The following is a 17381-nucleotide window of genomic DNA, read 5'->3' as shown; positions in this document are numbered from 1 at the left end:
ATTGCAACTAAAAGAATAAAATACCTAGGAATAAATTTAACTAAAGAGACAAAAACCCTATATAAAGAAAACTACAAAAAACTGCTAAAAGAAATCACAGAAGACCTAAATAGATGGAAGGGCATACTGTGTTCATGGATTGGAAGACTAAATATAGTTAAGATGTCAATCCTACCTAAATTGATTTACAGATTCAATGCAATACCAATCAAAATCCCAACAACTTATTTTTCAGAAATAGAAAAACCAATAAGCAAATTTATCTGGAAGGGCAGGGTGCCCCGAATTGCTAAAAACATCTTGAGGAAAAAAAACGAAGCTGGAGGTCTTGCACTGCCTGACTTTAAGGCATATTATGAAGCCACAGTGGTCAAAACAGCATGGTATTGGCATAAAGATAGATATATCGACCAATGGAATCGAATAGAGTGCTCAGATATAGACCCTCTCATCTATGGACATTTGACTTTGATAAGGCAGTCAAGCCAACTCACCTGGGACAGAACAGTCTCTTCAATAAATGGTGCCTAGAGAACTGGATATCCATATGCAAAGGAATGAAAGAAGATCCATATCTCACACCCTACACAAAAGTTAACTCAAAATGGATCAAAGATCTAAACATTAGGTCTAAGACCATAAAACAGTTAGAGGAAAATGTAGGGAGATATCTTATGAATCTTACAATTGGAGGCGGTTTTAGGGACCTTACACCTAAAGCAAGAGCACTGAAGAAGGAAAGAAATAAATGGGAACTCCTCAAAATTAAACACTTTTGTGCATCAAAGAACTTCATCAAGAAAGTAGAAAGACAGCCTACACAATGGGAATCAATATTTGGAAACGACATATCAGATAAAGGTCTAGTATCCAGAATTTATAATGAGATTGTTCAACTCAACAACAAAAAGACAGCCAACCCAATTATAAAATGGGAAAAAGACTTGAATAGACACCTCTCAGAGGAGGAAATACAAATGGCCAAAAGGCACATGAACAGATGCTCAATGTCCCTGGCCATTAGAGAAATGCAAATCAAAACCACAATGAGATATCATCTCACACCCACCAGAATGGCCATTATCAACAAAACAGAAAATGACAAGTGCTGGAGAGGATGCGGAGAAAGAGGCACACTTATCCACTGTTGGTGGGAATGTCAAATGGTGCAACCACTGTGGAAGGCAGTTTGGCGGTTCCTCAAAAAGCTGAATATAGAATTGCCATACGACCCAGCAATACCATTGCTAGGTATCTACTCAAAGGACTTGAGGGCAAAGACACAAATGGACATTTGCTATATTTGTTTATAGCAGCGTTATTTACAATTGCAAAGAGATGGAAACAGCCAAAATGTCCATCAACAGAAGAATGGCTGAACAAACTGTGGTATATACATACGATGGAATATTATGCAGCTTTAAGACAAGATAAACTTATGAAGCATGTAATAACATGGATGGACCTAGAGAACATTATGCTGAGTGAGTCCAGCCAAAAACTAAAGGATAAATACTGTATGGTCCCACTGATGTGAATGGACATTCAAGAATAAATTTGGAATATGTCATTGGTAACAGAGTCCAGCAGGAGTTAGAAACAGGGTAAGATAATGGGTAATTGGAGCTGAAGGGATACAGACTGTGCAACAGGACTAGATACAAAAACTCAAAAATGGACAGCACAATAATACCTAAGTGTAAAGTAATCATGTTAAAACACTGAATGAAGCTGCATCTGAGCTATAGGTGTTTTTTTTTTACTGTTATTATTACTTTTAATTCTTTTCTCTATATTAACATTCTATATCTTTTTCTGGTGTGTTGCTAGTTCTTCTAAACCGATGCAAATGTACTAAGAAACGATGATCATGCATCTATGTGATGATGTTAAGAATTACTGATTGCATATGTAGAATGGTATGATTTCTAAAAAAAAAAAAAAATGGTCAGCACAATACTACCTAATTGTAATGTAATTATGTTAAAACACTGAATGAAGCTGCATCTGAGCTATAGTTTTTTTTCTTATATATTTTTGTACTTTTTATTTTTATTTTTATTTTCTCTCTATATTATCATTTTATTTCTTTTTCTGTTGTCTTGCTATTTCTTTCTCTAAATTGATGCATATGTACTAAGAAATGATGACCATACACCTATGTGATGATATTAAGAATTACTGATTGCATATGTAGAATGGAATGATTTCTAAATGTTGTGTTAGTTAATTTTTTTAATTAATAAAAAAAAAGCACACTCAAAAAAAAAAAAGTCAATATTATGTGGATGAAAAGTGGGAGGAGTCTACCAGATTAATAGAGACAAAATGCACGAGTCGCAACTGTAATCTTGTTCAAGAGCAAAAGAATACAGTAAATAAAAAGGACACTTGAAAAAATTTGAAAATGAGACAGATTATAATAATAAACTTAATTTTTTTGGTTGTATTAGGAATTAAGGCTATGTAGAATAATGCCCTTATTCTTGGGCCATCTACTGTGCAGAGGTGAAGTGTCATGAAGTATGCAACTCTTTCAAAGCTTTTGCAAAACACACACACTTAAGGATATAGCAATATGGCAAAATGTTAATTTTGCAATGTTGAATGATTGTTTGAATGTTGGAAGTAGAAATGCTGAAAGAAAAGCTAATGCTTGTGCTCTAGAAAATTACCTACCAGAGCCATTTCACATTTGCATTTGTCATTCTGCATCTTTATTAGGAGTCATTTTATGAAAACTCTTTATACTGTAATATTATTCTATTGTACATGCTCCACACAGAAAGCTCCTTGCATGGGAAGCCAAACATCTAAAAGCCATCTATATTTGTTTTCCAAATCTGCTGCAAATTCTAGATAAGTGCCTAGGAAGAAATGTATTACGGCGCCCCAAGTGGAGATATATTGAATACCAAAATAAAAGCCATTATATGGATAAAAAAAAAAAAGAAAGAAACTTTGTAAAGTCTAAATCTAAGATCTATTCCATTTTTAAAAAACATAAATTATCTCCATTTAACAGGAAATCTCCTGTAACAGGGAGACCTATATAAATGAACTAAAAAGTATATAAACATTGCCTAATAAAAAGAAATATTCAAATAAGCCAAGTCCTCAACTTTGAGGCTTGCATTTATAAAACATATTCAGGTAATGCAGTAATGCCTAAGAGTCACCCCCTGAAATCTCCTGATGCTCAGATGTGGCCTTTCTTTCTAAGCTAAATTGCAAATAAACTCACTACCTTACCCTCTAAATGGGACATGACTTTCAAGGGTTAAGTTTCCCCAGCTCCATGGGACATGACTTCCAGGTGTGATCTCCATGGAACCTTTGGATTAGCAATATTTTCATGATCAAAAGAGGGGAAAGAAATAAAATATTTTCAATGGCTAAGCAATCTAAAATTAAGTTGGGAGGCCACTCCATGGGTTACTCTATGTAGACCTCAGTCATACATTGCCAACACTGTTTCTGAAAATCCTAAACAACATACTGGATTCTATCCAAAAATGTAAAATAAGTCATCTAATTATAATCTTGTTACTCCTTTTACTTAAACCTAAAAGTTTCAATTTACTTACTCAGTTTATTTTTCAGAGGCTTAAAGCTACTGGATTGTTCCTATGTCACCAGTCATTCTCTCCAGGAACAACAACCAATTTCATTTCTCTACCCCATAATGTCAACAGCACTTTTCAGTATGAAGAATTCAGAGTGCCTATTTTCTAGATAGTCCTCAAGATTGAGGAATTAACAAAAACAAAAAGTAGTTATAATCAAGAAATTAAGCTTTTAACAAATAACTATGACTGGACCGTTATATTGATTCCTTTTTCTTACTTTCTAGTACATTGCAGAATAATCAAAAGGAAATATTTGAAATTACTGAAACCCACTGAGTTGCAAATGGTAAAAACTTCCTGACTGACCCTACATATACCTAGTTATCATGCTTTACAACTTCAGAGTCTTATAATCTCAAACAACCCCCTAATATTAATAAAGGAAATCAGTCATCACAGAATTTACCATTGACTTGTTATTGTAATGGCTAGCTGAGTTCAAGCTTAAGCTTCATTTGTTTACATTTCTAAACTCCTTAGACTCAGGGAGACAGACTTTAGGCTAATAGGTCATCTGGTTGCCTTGCTTTTGTAGCAGTAAACTCTTTCTCTTTTTGAAACCCTACTGTCATAGATTGTCTGTTATGAGCATCAGGTAGAGAACCTCAAGTTTGTTTGGTATCAAGATGTTTGGGAAAATGACAACAAAGGGGTAGAGTAAGTAAAGCAAAATGGCCACCTGTATTGGGTGTTGCCAGGAGAATATCTTCTCAGAAGGGCTTGCACAGAAGTGAAAAACAATTGACCTGCACGGGTTTTCAGATAAAATGGAAAACACTCTAGAGACTTCTGACAGGCATCACTAGGTGATAAAACTACTTTTGGTCCAGTAGAGACAGCTTATCAGAATGGATAATCATACCATACTAATCATTGCCTATCTGCTACCAACAAGGTAAGGGTTCCTACCTATGCCAATCAGGACATTTCTGCACTTGCCTCCACATTCACTCTATTTCAGCTTCCACTTTCAACCTGCTCATTGGATCTCCCTTCTACTTTCTGAATGGGGTACTGCCCATGACACACTCAATAATTCTGTGAGTTTCTAAATTGAAAAAAAAGATTTTATTTCTCAAATGGAAGTCCTATATCCATCTCCTCATCTCCTCCACACCTTTGTTATAATGAGTTCATCAAGTATTTCCCTATAAATAAATCTTGCTAATAGTATTAATACCTTTTAAATGAATTCAAAGAGCATATCTCAGTCTTTTCTATGGAATTAAGAAGAATGGACAATGACTTTCTTTGGGGAACAAAGTTTTGGGTAGGATTCTCTTACATTACAATTACCTGACTTTCTTCAAATTATTCTGATTACTCCTTCATAGTGTTCTCCACAAGGCACTTCTCAAATAATGTCATTGAAAGATCTCAATAATTAATTTTAGAATCTCTTCTCTCCCCTTTCATACACTGTACCACAATCTGACCCATTTATTCTGTAACATCTCCTGTCTCTACAATGACAGGTTGTAACTGTCGCTACATAAACATCATGTTGATTTAATTGCTGAGCCTTTATCTCTATGTGCCTTTGTGTTATATAAGAGCAAATACAAATTTAAAAATAAATTTGACTCACCCCATGGAAGGGGTGCTGGTTTGAAGCTATTATGTACCCCAGAAAAGCCATGTTATTTAATACTCATTCAATATTGCTGAGTGGGATCTCTTTTTTATTGTTTCCATGGAGATATGACCCACCCAATTGTGGGTAGTAACTTTTGATTAGATGGTTTCCATGGGGATGTACCTCCCATTCAAGATGGGGTTGCTTGGTTGAGCCCTTTAAGAGGGAACCATTTTGGAAAAAGCTTTAGAGCCAACAGAACTAACAGGGCCAACACAATAGAAATGCCTCTGGGGAAGCCATTGGAGAATCCTGGAGAGAAAGCTAGCAGATGTTCTGTGCCTTTCCAGTTGAGAGGGAAATCCCGAATATCATCAGCCTTCTTGAACCAAAATATCTTTCCCTGGATGCTTTAATTTGGACACTCTTATATCATTGCCTTAATTTGGACATTTTCATGGCCTTAGAATTGTAAACTTGCAACTTAATAAATTATTCTTTTTAAAAGCCATTCTATTTCTGGTATAATACATTCTGGGCAGCTTACAAGTTAAAACAGAAAGACAGGTGATGTCCTCCTTATTCCCATCTTTATTCATAATTAGACTTGAAAATCCATGATTGTAAGTTTTCTTTCTCTAGTCTATTGAAATGTATGCCAATTTGTAATCTATGTAAAAGGCTATATAAGTCTTGCAATTTCACCATGAAAGAAGTTCTCTTCAAAGTGGAAGATATCCCTTTAAAATATAATCAAAGTAAATATCTCCCAGAGGTAAGTGTGGGTGTGCATGTGTGTGTGTGTGATTGAGTATGCGTGTGCAGGGAGAGGGGTGTTCCTGTCTACAGATTGCAAACACAAATTTGGTCTTAAAGTTATGGAAAATATCTTGAGACTATTCATGAAATGGGTTATATCTGCTGTCATGCTCTGTATATGCTCTGAATTAGTGTCCACTGTATGGTGCTGTTTCTCCCATAGCCAGGATCCATGGGTCCAGAAACCAAGGGGTGGAAATGGGACCACTCACTATTACCCCTGGTGATCCACTAGGAAAATTTTGCTTCCTGTCCCTGCAATCTTGAGCTCTGCTGGTCTGCAGGTTTTAGTTCCAAACAATAATGAGCAATTATTTGTCCACAATAATCTAACCTAGCCCTTAGATAGCCTGCAAACCAAATGCCTGCCACTGGATCACACAATTATCTTCAGACTAAAATTCATTTACAAAATAAAGGTGGTGCACCTCTCTTGGGGAAAATTCTCTGCAGTACTCACAAGAACTCAAAGAGATTCAAAATCCAGAAACATTGTGTCACTATTGAAGATACCATCACCACATTCCAGCGCTCAATGCTTCTTTCTTCCTCTAGAAAAATCCATTTTGATGGTTGCCAGTATATGTTGTTAATAACTTCATCAGCTATGTGTGAGAAGTGTATGAGGAATAATTACAGGAAGTATATGTTTGAGGAGACAAGAAGGACCACATGGATTCACACAGCTGTGGCAGGACCATTATTCAATCAAGTGGTAGAGAGAGAGTGGTTGGGGGTGGGTGGAGGTATTGCACGAAGGTCCAGGTGATTAACTATCTGTCCCCCATACTCTCTGCTCCTCCTCCTTGCCATCTGACAGCAGTGCTGTCTGAGACTCCAGTCTCAACAGTGAAGGGAACATACCTCTGTGCCTTTGATGGCAAATGTGCACCTGGGTTGGCTCAAGAGGGAATTTTGCAGAAAAGAAATTCTCATCCTGACTGCTTAAATATAGGGATGCTTGGGCTCTAGTTTTAAGTACAGACATATTTAAATAAGGATTTATTCCACAAATGATTCTTCATCCATAAATCACTTTAGATTAAAAAGTGAATATAAATCCCTGCATAGTTTTTAGAGAACTCAATAAACAATTACATATTTAATTTGTTTTAGAAAGTTCCTTAAGGAACTTAAATATGAATATTAGAAACAATTTAATGGAATTTTCTGATTTTTTTTATCCTACTGTATGATGTAAATCACATCATAACTTCTTACTATTCTTTTGTGGATTTATACCAATGAAAAGCAAATTTCAGTGATCATATTATGTAGATAAAAGATAATTGTTTATTTTATTCTCAATCAGTGAAAAAAAATCAACTTGTAGATATTTTGCTGTTGTAGCAGTACTTCTTTAAGACTTCAAAAAGGGGATTGCTTTAAGAAAATTGTGAGCAATACCTTCACATAATACAGGAGGTTGATATTACTTGTATTTGTCTATTGGATTGATAAGCTTCATTCTTTCTTATAGTTTTTATCAATTTGCATGGAGTTTTAAAATTTGATAATATTTCCTGGAGGGGAAGTTAAACCTTTATTCAAACACATGAGTAAGTTATCATGGCATATTATACATATGGCAAAATTCCATGTACTTTAAATGCATGAAGTTATTAATTCTGACAAAATATTAAATAAGAGCAATTAGTATTATTGCTCACATTGATTGAAAAGAAAACTTGGGCATAGAGAAGGTAAATGACATGACAAATTCTGACAACTAGTAAAAATATGGTGCTCAGAGTCATCCTCATGAAGGCAAACAAATCAGTAGTTCCAGCTTCAAATAAAAGACAAGTACTCCTATTGCACTTTTCAGATCAGTAAATGGGAGCAAAGAGAGGCCAAATTACAAAAAAAGTTGGTCACATATCCATTCAATTCTACCCTTTCAAGCAGATTATGCTGCTTCCAAGTTTAGATCAGAAAGACTTTGAGGGGGTCAGTAACCAGACTCTCGGGTTTCTTTTCACATTAGGCACTTGCATTACATTTCCTTCTGACAGTTCCCGCTTTGAAAGATCCTGAAATCCTGATTCTGCACTAATGCAGTATTGGCCCTTATTACTTATTTGTGGTCAGATACTGACATTGCAGTGCTCATGGAATTTCCCTTCCTATTACTGATAAATAAAATTCTGTAATTAAGGATGGAAATAGGTGGATCATTCTTTCTGAGACCAGTCATGTGGTAACCTCTCTTAAATTTTACAGACCATAGATTTCACTTACACTTAAAATGAAAATCTGATGTAGCCTCCCATCAACCACATCTCTTCCACCTTATGTATCTATAATGAAAATTTCCAATCTTCAAGGCATACACAGAAATCTAGTCCCTCTAGACATTGTGATGGAGAGACCAATCACAGTCTCTTAGAAACCACAGGAGGAGAGCCACTGTTTTACTTGATCATAACTCTTCCAGAAAGTGATAAAGGTTGATGAGGCTGGGACAACTGACCCCTGGGTAGGGGTGGATTTTCCAACCTTAATAGCTTTCTATAACACATTTAAATACTTGAATCAAATGGTAGATCCCATTGAAAATGAAAGGGAATGACCCTAAAGCTTTAGCAAGTAGGTCCTTCATTACCAGGGACTTTGTTGTATCCTGATTGGGCATAGTCATTAAGTTCCATTCACCATCTCTGAAATCCATCCTGGAAAGATAAGAAGACCCTTCAGCCCTTCTCTATTCAATCAGAGAAATAGAATTTAGACAGGAGAAGTGACACAGGTATGAGGAAACATATTGATTTATTCTGCTCCTCCATACTATAGAATGCTTCATCCACCCAAACAGCCATTGAGTTAGAGGTGATAGGAGCCACTCCATGTGGCTTCCTGACAGTCCTGGTAATAATGGTTTAATAAAATCTGTACCACATTCCTTCCCAAGAGTATCACAGGAGAGTTAATAACATTTTAAACCTTGTCCTTCAACTCCTTACCCCATGATATGTCTTAGCTGGCACATAATGACTGGGTAAAGATGGTTATTAAATAGTCAGGGTATTGGAAAGCCAGTTGTTACACACTTCGTAGTTTGAAATTCACACATACATGCACTATGAAAATTAGCAAATGCCATAAATCTGGGCTATTTGGTAATTGTTGTTCAGAGTCAGGTTCCTACCACACCACTATCATAAGCCCTTGACCTGCAAGATCCCGTTGTAACAAGACAAAATAGGGTTTTTTTTGCCTCCAATTATATATAACACTTATCTCTGACATCCATTAGTGTCATGCTGAGTCTTGTATACATGAACAAAATATTTCATTTACTATTGAGAACATGAATAACACACTTTATGGTTTCATAAATATTGTATGTATATTTGTAGAAAAGAGCTAGATAAGAAAAATACAAATGTAAATATTTTTCTGGTTGTGAAATTAAGTATACAACTCCAAAGTCATATCTCCAGAGACAGTCATTGCTAGCATCATTCATGGATAGGCTTCCATTCCAACATTTCAATCCTGGGGATTTGCTTGATTTCAGTCACACTTTCCTACCCAACCTTATCCTGAGGTCTATGGATATCATTTATGGAAGAACTAAAAGGCCAACTGTCCAAGAATTTTGACATTATTTATATATACATAGTAAGTTGCAGAGTATTTACTTATATTATTGCCACTCATTTAAAAGAACTTATGAAATTTCTATTATTATCACTTTTTTTATAGAGCCAACTTGGATAGGGTTCATGAGACTTAAAGAATCACACAATATATAATTGGTGGAATTATCTTTCAAGCTTTCTTGTATTCTATTCAAAACACCATGCCCTGACTACAGTTTATGATGAGTCATATAATCTCATGGCTCAAATTGCTTCTGAAAATAGGAACCCCAGGTGGGCTAACCAATTGGTAGGAAGAAGAAGAAAGAAAATGACACAGGGTATATATGTCAGGATAGTGAGGAGTACGTCTGGGTCATGAATGGGTCTGAGTCATGACATCATTTCCATAAATCAGTGGATAACTTTGGGCTGGATCCAACAGTGACCACCCAATATAGCAGCACTTTCTGCAGACAAGTCTTGGCATCCTCCCTCACCTACCATGGAATGTAGCCATTTAGGAGAACTGAGACTTTGGAGTCTCTGATTATTTTTGCAAATGGGGCAGATGTGAGAAGTTAAGGGGAAGCCTTCCATAGTGGGAGGGCCATTTCATTCCAAATGATGCAGTAAATCCACCCCTTCTAGATGAGAAAAACCTTTGGTTATGGGCCAATTCACACTCATAATGAGCTTCTCTAGCTTCCAAAGATGGTTGTCCACTGAAAGAAGGACCCCTTTCATTGTAAAGGAATTAACCAGGTTTAGGTTCAGGAAGCATCAATTTAAGACAGGGACATCAGGATTCCTTCATCAGATACTAGAGGAACATCCCTCAGCACCAGGAACACAATGCCTTCAGCTGGACAAGGCCTTCAGTTCCCTATTATCAAATGCAGGGACACAGTCCAGAAGAAAATACTGCAGGAATCATAATAAGTATCTGTCCTTGATGAACCATGACTTGAAAATTTCACAGTTGTATGGTTCCAGATTTGTCAGTGATTGGAGAAGTTTGGTTATTGGGAACTTCCTCAGGGATGCACTATGTATCTCTATAATCAGCTAGGGATACCTCTTGCTGACTCTTAATCAAAGTTGTAGTGCATCCAAAATCTATTCAAGCCACAGATTAGGAGTCATTGTGCACTCAATGACTGGCACCCTGATCCCCCAAAAAGATACCTCAAAGCACTGACCTTTAATTGCAACAGCCAAACATGCAAGGAAATCAAAGAGCTATAATTACTCACCTTCCAAAGGAGTCAGAGAATGGACTGAGTCACATTTGGGCCTTTGACACTCTCAAATCTGCACAGCAACATCAGTTATAAATGCTCCCATCAGCCAATATAGGCTCAGGATAGAACTGATACTCCAGTTTTGCTCCAGAGACTCTCATGAATTTTTTCAACTAAAATCCACATATACCCTATAAGGTGTTAGTTTCTTATGTCTTCATGGTGAAAAATCCTGAATCAGGATCTTCCAAATCTTATTACTTCTGGGGGAAGAAAATTGGAAGAAAATTGACATTCATCTTCAAACCTGACAAGCGGCCAAGATTTCATTTCTGACATCTTGTTCCCCTGTATATATGCAAGGCCTGGAAAGCGGTTGGGTATCCTGCTTCAACTGTGCTGTTCTAGTTTGCTAGCTGCCAGAATGCAATATACCAGAAATGGAATGGCCTTTTTAAAGGGGAATTTAATAAGTTGCTAGTTTACAGTTCTAAGGCCGAGAAAATGTCCCAATCAAAACAAGCCTATAGAAATGTCCAATTTAAGGCATCCAGGGAAAGATACCTTGGTTCAAGAAGGCCAACGAAGTTCAGGGTTTCTCTCTCAAGTGAGAAGGCACATGATGAACACAGTCAGGGCTTCTCTCTCAGCTGGAAGGGCATATGGCAAACACGACGTCATCTGCTAGCTTTCTCTCCTGGCTTCTGGTTTCATGAAGCTCCCCGGGAGGCATTTTCCTTTCTCATTTCCAAAGGTCGCTGGCTGGTGGAACTCTCTGCTTCATGGTGCTGCAGCATTCTCTGCTCTCTCTGAATCTCTCTTTCTCCAGAATGTTTCCTCTTTTATAGGACTTCAGAAACTAATCAAGACCCACTCAAATGGGTGGAGACATGTCATCCCCTAATCCAGTTTAACAACCATTCTTAACTAAATCACATCATCTAGGGAGATGATCTCATTACAGTTTCAAATATACAGTATTGAGTAGGGATTATTCTACCTTTAAGAAATGGGATTTATATTAAAACATGGCTTTTCTTAGGGGGCATACTTCCTTTCAAACCAGCACATGTGCCATGTGATTTGATCCCAAGTTTTCCCTTTGAGGTCACTTGGACAGGGCCCCATATTCTACACCTCTCAAGCACCTGTCTCTACCTTGAACACTGAGGTACCTGCTCTCTTCACAACAGCATGAATATCCCTCTTCTTGGATGTTGGTCCATATTTGGAAATTTGGATTCTTTCTGGAATGCACATGAAGGAGAATATCATCAACATTCAGGCAGTGCCAAAGTGGTTAACAAGTTCTGTTCCCCACCCTTTGTGCACATGTCTTGCGATAAAGCATTTCGATCCTTTACCTTTTAGGGTAAGTTGAGAGATTGGAGAAACTAAAGAGTTGTTTGAATGTATAAAGGATTGGAGATTTGTTCAGAACACTCCTCTTATTTTTCCCTGTGAGTGACCCCATAAGGAAGAATAGAGCTTTCAACTATATTTGTGATACACGTGCTGGATCTAACTAGGGACAGGTAGCCAGAATCCAAGACAATTCAAATACAGGAGTTTCCTGGCTGCCTAAATTTTCTAGAGGTAAATATTTCATTTTATTTTAATCCTTCTTGTATATATCTCAGAGAAGGCAGCAATAGAATGGGAGAAACTGCTTGAAAATCATATCTCAAGGGTTTAATATCCAGAATATATAAAGAGTTCCTATAAAGTAGACCACCAAATCTATAGTCAACTGATCTTTGACAAATCACCCAAATCCACTGAACTGGGACAAAATAGTCTTTTCAATAAATGAGCAAGGGAGGACCATTACTTTATACCCTATACAAAAATTAATTTAAAATGGATTAAGGACCTGAACGTAAGAGCCAATACAAAAAAGAAAATATAGGGAAACATCTTCAAGATATAGTAGTAGGAGGCAGCTTCTTAAACTTTACAAATTAAATGTAATTTGTGCTTTAAGCACAAATAGAAAAAATAGATAAACGGGAACTCCTTAGGATTAAGAGCGTCTATGCCTCAAAGGACTTTGAAGAGGTAGCCAACTCAATGGGAGAAAATATTTGGAAACCACATATCGGATAAAGGCTTGATATCCTGTGTACATAAAATTATACAGCTCAACATCAAAAGAACAAACAACACAATTATAAAATGGGCAGAGGATATGACTAAACAGTTTTTTGAAGAGCAAATACAGATGGCTAAAAAGTACATGAAGAGATGCTCATCTTTGTGGGCTATAAGGAAGATGCAAATTAAGACGACAATGAAATATCACCTTACACCTATAAGAATGGCTACTATTAAACAAACAGGAAACTACAAAAGTTGGAGAGGATATGGAGAAATTGGAACACTTAGTCACTGCTGGTGGAAATGTATAATGGCGCAGCTGCTGTGGAAGTTAGTTTGGCGAATCCTCAGAAAACCAAATATTGAGTTGCTTTATGACCCAGCAATACCAGTACTCCCGTATATACCCAGAATCGTTGAGGGCAGTGACACGAACAGGCATTTGCACACAGATGTTCATAGTGGCACTATTCACAATTGCCAAGAAATGGAAACAATCCAAGTACCCATCAACAGATGAATGGATAAACAAAATGTGGCATAATACATATAATGGAATATTATACAGTCCCAAAACATACTGACAGCATGGATGAACCTTGAGGACATAATGTTAAGTGAAATAAGTCAGACATAAAAGGACAAATACTGTATGATTTCATTATTATAGGGGTTACACTGTAGAATATAGCAGACCTAGAGATACCCAGAAGCTAGAGATGGAGGAAAGGCTTCCCAAAGAGGTTGAATCTAAATGCAAGGGAACAGATAGAAGTGATAATAACTAATTAGCGGGTTTATAAATAACACTGCCATATTGAAGGTGAATACGACTCAAAGGGATTTGCAGTGCCATGTATCACCAGGATTAACTTTATGATTATTTAATAAGTTCTCGCATGAACTACTTCAATGGTTCAATAGTTGACAAGCAATCAATGGTAGAAGGATGTAGGGGTAAACTAAAAATGCTGCTATGGCCAATAATTAACAGGCAGTTAGGTAGTGCTAATGGTCATAGTTTGCTTAACTCCAATGAACATCACTCCTATTGTCTTTTAAGTGCATCTGAGGCTCAAATTGAGCCTTATAAAGGTTTCATGTGCTAGGTTTGCCTTCCTGGAACATATAACTCCTAAAGGGTTCCTAGATCAGATAAATTCTGAAACCCAGAGGGACCAGCCTCTCCAAGATTATCAGTTGATTGCATCTCCCCTGTCCCTTAGTGTGGACACCCCTTCTCAGCATGAAAGAGTCAGAATGGACATTCCCCCAAGGATCCCTACAGAGCGGGAGAGGGATTAAAGGGGAGGGAAAAGGTATAAAATAGAAAATGTGATTTACCAAATGAGTATGGCTACTGAATCACTATATTAATATTCCTTCCAGCCTTCAGTGTTTTGGAGCAGTTAGATGGAAAAGTCTGAGATGATAGAATGGTAGTTGATGACAAACTCTGGGACCTGTTTTGTAACAGCTTATTGAAATGTGCTTTGAAAATTATTGCTTCTTTCTATTTCGCTTTGTATAAATGTTATATACAAAGTTAAAAAAAGAAAAAAGAAAAAGGCTACTTAAAATCTGTAGGATCTCACAGTGCCCTGGCTGGCCCCTCCCCCATCCCCACCCCAAAGCCGGTATGATAAAAAAAAAAAAAATTAAAAAACCTACTATAGGAAGCTATAGTAATATCAGATAGACTTCTGAAATAAAAAATTTGAAAATGTTTAGTTACCATAGGTCATTGCTACGGCAAAGTTGGTATTTGTAAAAACTTTCTATTTGATATTTTGAGAACGTACACAGTTTTGATAGTAAAATGTATTTAAGACAGTGTTTAATATTTAGAATTTAAGAAACTCTGATATTTCTATCTGTAGAGTTTTTCCTTGGTTGCTTTAATTTTAAACTGGTTTGTGAAACATTGTACAAACAGGCTTTCCGATGATTATTTAGATATTTTATTTAAATATGCCTATGAATAAGCTAACTAAGACATCCATTTTTGGTGGTTAAGATTTTCATACGTTAATTATAAAAACATTTATATCTTTTATATTTTCCTGAAATCAGGAAACTGTTAAGTAACATAGGTCATTACTATAGCAACATTGATATATAGTAACTTTCTACTTGATATTTTGAGAACACCCACAGTTTTGACGGCTGATCAAATAGTATTTAAGTTAGTGTTTAATATTTAGAATTCAAGAAATTCTGCTATCTGAATTTGTAGTTTTTATTCCTGTTGCCTTAATTTTAAATTAGCTTATGAAACTTATTGTACAAACATGTTCTACAATGATTATTTGGATACTTTATTTAAATATACCTATGGATAAGTTAACTAAGATATCCATTTTTGGTGGTTTGAAGGGTATTACTTGTTTTCTTAAGTAAAAATATAAAATAAAAAAAAAAATAGAAGCACACAACCCAGAACACAGAAAAGGCACAATCAAAACTTTTTTTTTCTTTGCATGGAATCAAACCTGGGTCTCTGGCATGGCAGGCGAGAACTCTGCCTCCTGAGTAACCGTGGCACACCCCAAAACATTTTTTTGATAATACCCACACACCCAAACAATAATGGAAAAGCTCCCCAAGTTGTCAGCAGGGTTGCATATGGAGCTGAATGCCCACACCACTGTTAGTAAGAAGCCAGAGTGAGGTAGCATTGGTCGGTGCTCTGCTTTTGTAGGAAGGGGTGGTGTTAGCAGGGCTCATCCAGGAGCTGAACTTTCACTTTCAGCAACTGTGAGGTGGAATGACTCAGGGCAAGGCAGTGCTAGTCAGCCTTTTGCATCCCCTTCTTCTGCCACCTTCTTCCCTGACATCAGCAAGACCAAGCAGGGGACTGAACATATCACCCCATCTGTCAGCTACCAAATAGTGTCGAGGCAGGGTGACAAAAAGTGGGACCAGCTAGGGCTCTATTTTGTGCTGGGGTGGGGTCAGGTAAGTCCAGCAGGAAGCTGAACATCTCCCTCCAAACAGACCAGTATACCATACTTCAACACAGTAAACTGCAGGTAAAGAGAAAAAAATAGAATGTACTCTGGACCCGGTGTCCAGAGTACAATGGAAAATTATTTGTTATACCAAGAACTCAGAAAATTTCAACATGGAGAGAAGACAAGTAAAAGATGACAACACTGAGATGACACAGATGTTGGAATGATCAAGAAGGATTTTAAGTTTTATTATTGCCCTAACTGTAGAGTAAAGTAGATCAACTCTGAGTTTCTACACTGTTGGGTTAAGACTGCTATCAAAATTAATTACAAATGTTTTTATTTTAAGTAGATATGTCTCTGAACAACTCAAACCTCTGGGTACTTTCCTAAATTTTGCCACTTCTTTGGAACTAATAATATACTTTTTGGTATTTCAGCCATCGCAATTTTAAGAATGCCTAAACTAATGCCATTTAATTGAATCAAAGCATTTTAGACATTCAGATAGTTACACTGGTGTCTCAAGTCACTTTCCAGCTTCGCATTTATACCCTAAATAAGCATGTCATGTAATCATTCTTTGATTTATTTGCAGGCTGGAATTTATTGGCATAAATGATTCACCCTGCACTTCATCCTCGTTACATGAATTGATCAAATCATTGGGCTGCTTTTGGGAAATATGGGATGGTGTGTGAGATGTCAAATTCTAGTGCCAATAACAAAGCAGAGAGGCAGTTACTAAATAAGTCATATGTTCAGTCTAATGTAAAAGTTTCACAAACAATACACAGGTAGATCTGAATTGTAGATCAAAAACAATAATAATGCAATACCTGTCCTGGAATGAAGACATGTTTCCTATTTCTTAAAGAATATGTCATTTAGATAGCAGCCAACTGATCACTGACTAAAATCTTTCCCTGAATATTAATCTTGAAGGCACTGTCTGTATAGGGTTCCTATCAAAGGCATTCCTATAATCTGAGAAACAAAGTCTGAAAGAATCCATTGTTAGCAGACTTGCCTTACAGGAACTACTAAAGAAATCCTTCAACTTGAAAGGAAATTATATCAGACAGAAATTTAAATTCACTGGAAGAAAGAAAAGCAATAAAAATGGTAACTATGTGGTTAAATACGAAAGTATAAATTAACTTTTCCTCTTATTTTCTTTAAAAGACATAAGATTTCAGGATTAGATTGATGTAGACTGTGATAAATTAAAATTAATATTGTAATTCCAGAGTAACCATTAAGAAACTAAAAATTATGTAGTTAAAAAATCAACAGAGGGTTTGAGATGGTAAACCGAAACAAAATATTGGTTTAATAGAAAAGAAGGCAGAAAGGAGGAACAGAGGAACAAACACACATGCATTCAGACACATACACACACACACACACAACCATGACACACGGGAAAATAGCAAATGGAAACCATAACTGCACCCATTTATCATAATTAAATTAAG

At 36.5% G+C, this 17381-nt stretch overlaps 1 protein-coding gene and 1 long non-coding RNA gene across 4 annotated transcripts in view; one reads left to right on the top strand and one right to left on the bottom strand.

Annotated features, from left to right (window-relative positions):
• LOC143646879 (uncharacterized) overlaps positions 1–17381 on the bottom strand; it is a 115744-nt gene that overhangs the window by 96963 nt on the left and 1400 nt on the right. For 2 of the 3 annotated variants that reach the window (XR_013157700.1, XR_013157701.1), the window contains exon 2: positions 12028–12099. This is a non-coding gene — a long non-coding RNA (uncharacterized LOC143646879). Of the gene's footprint in view, positions 1–7373; positions 8697–10864; positions 12100–17381 lie in introns of those variants that run through there. The other variant, XR_013157699.1, reaches the window with a different exon arrangement.
• Positions 15758–17381, top strand: part of LOC143646871 (uncharacterized) — a 56799-nt gene continuing 55175 nt past the window's right edge. Inside the window, exon 1 of the mRNA XM_077116282.1 lies at positions 15758–15907. The gene's annotated coding sequence lies outside the window, so the exon portion shown is untranslated. The remainder of the gene's footprint in view (positions 15908–17381) is intronic.

Source organism: Tamandua tetradactyla, chromosome 9 (assembly GCF_023851605.1).
Source record: "Tamandua tetradactyla isolate mTamTet1 chromosome 9, mTamTet1.pri, whole genome shotgun sequence".
NCBI classification, from domain to species: Eukaryota; Metazoa; Chordata; class Mammalia; order Pilosa; family Myrmecophagidae; genus Tamandua; species Tamandua tetradactyla.
Note: the sequence above shows the minus strand (reverse complement) of the source record. Positions and strands in the feature narration are given on the sequence as shown.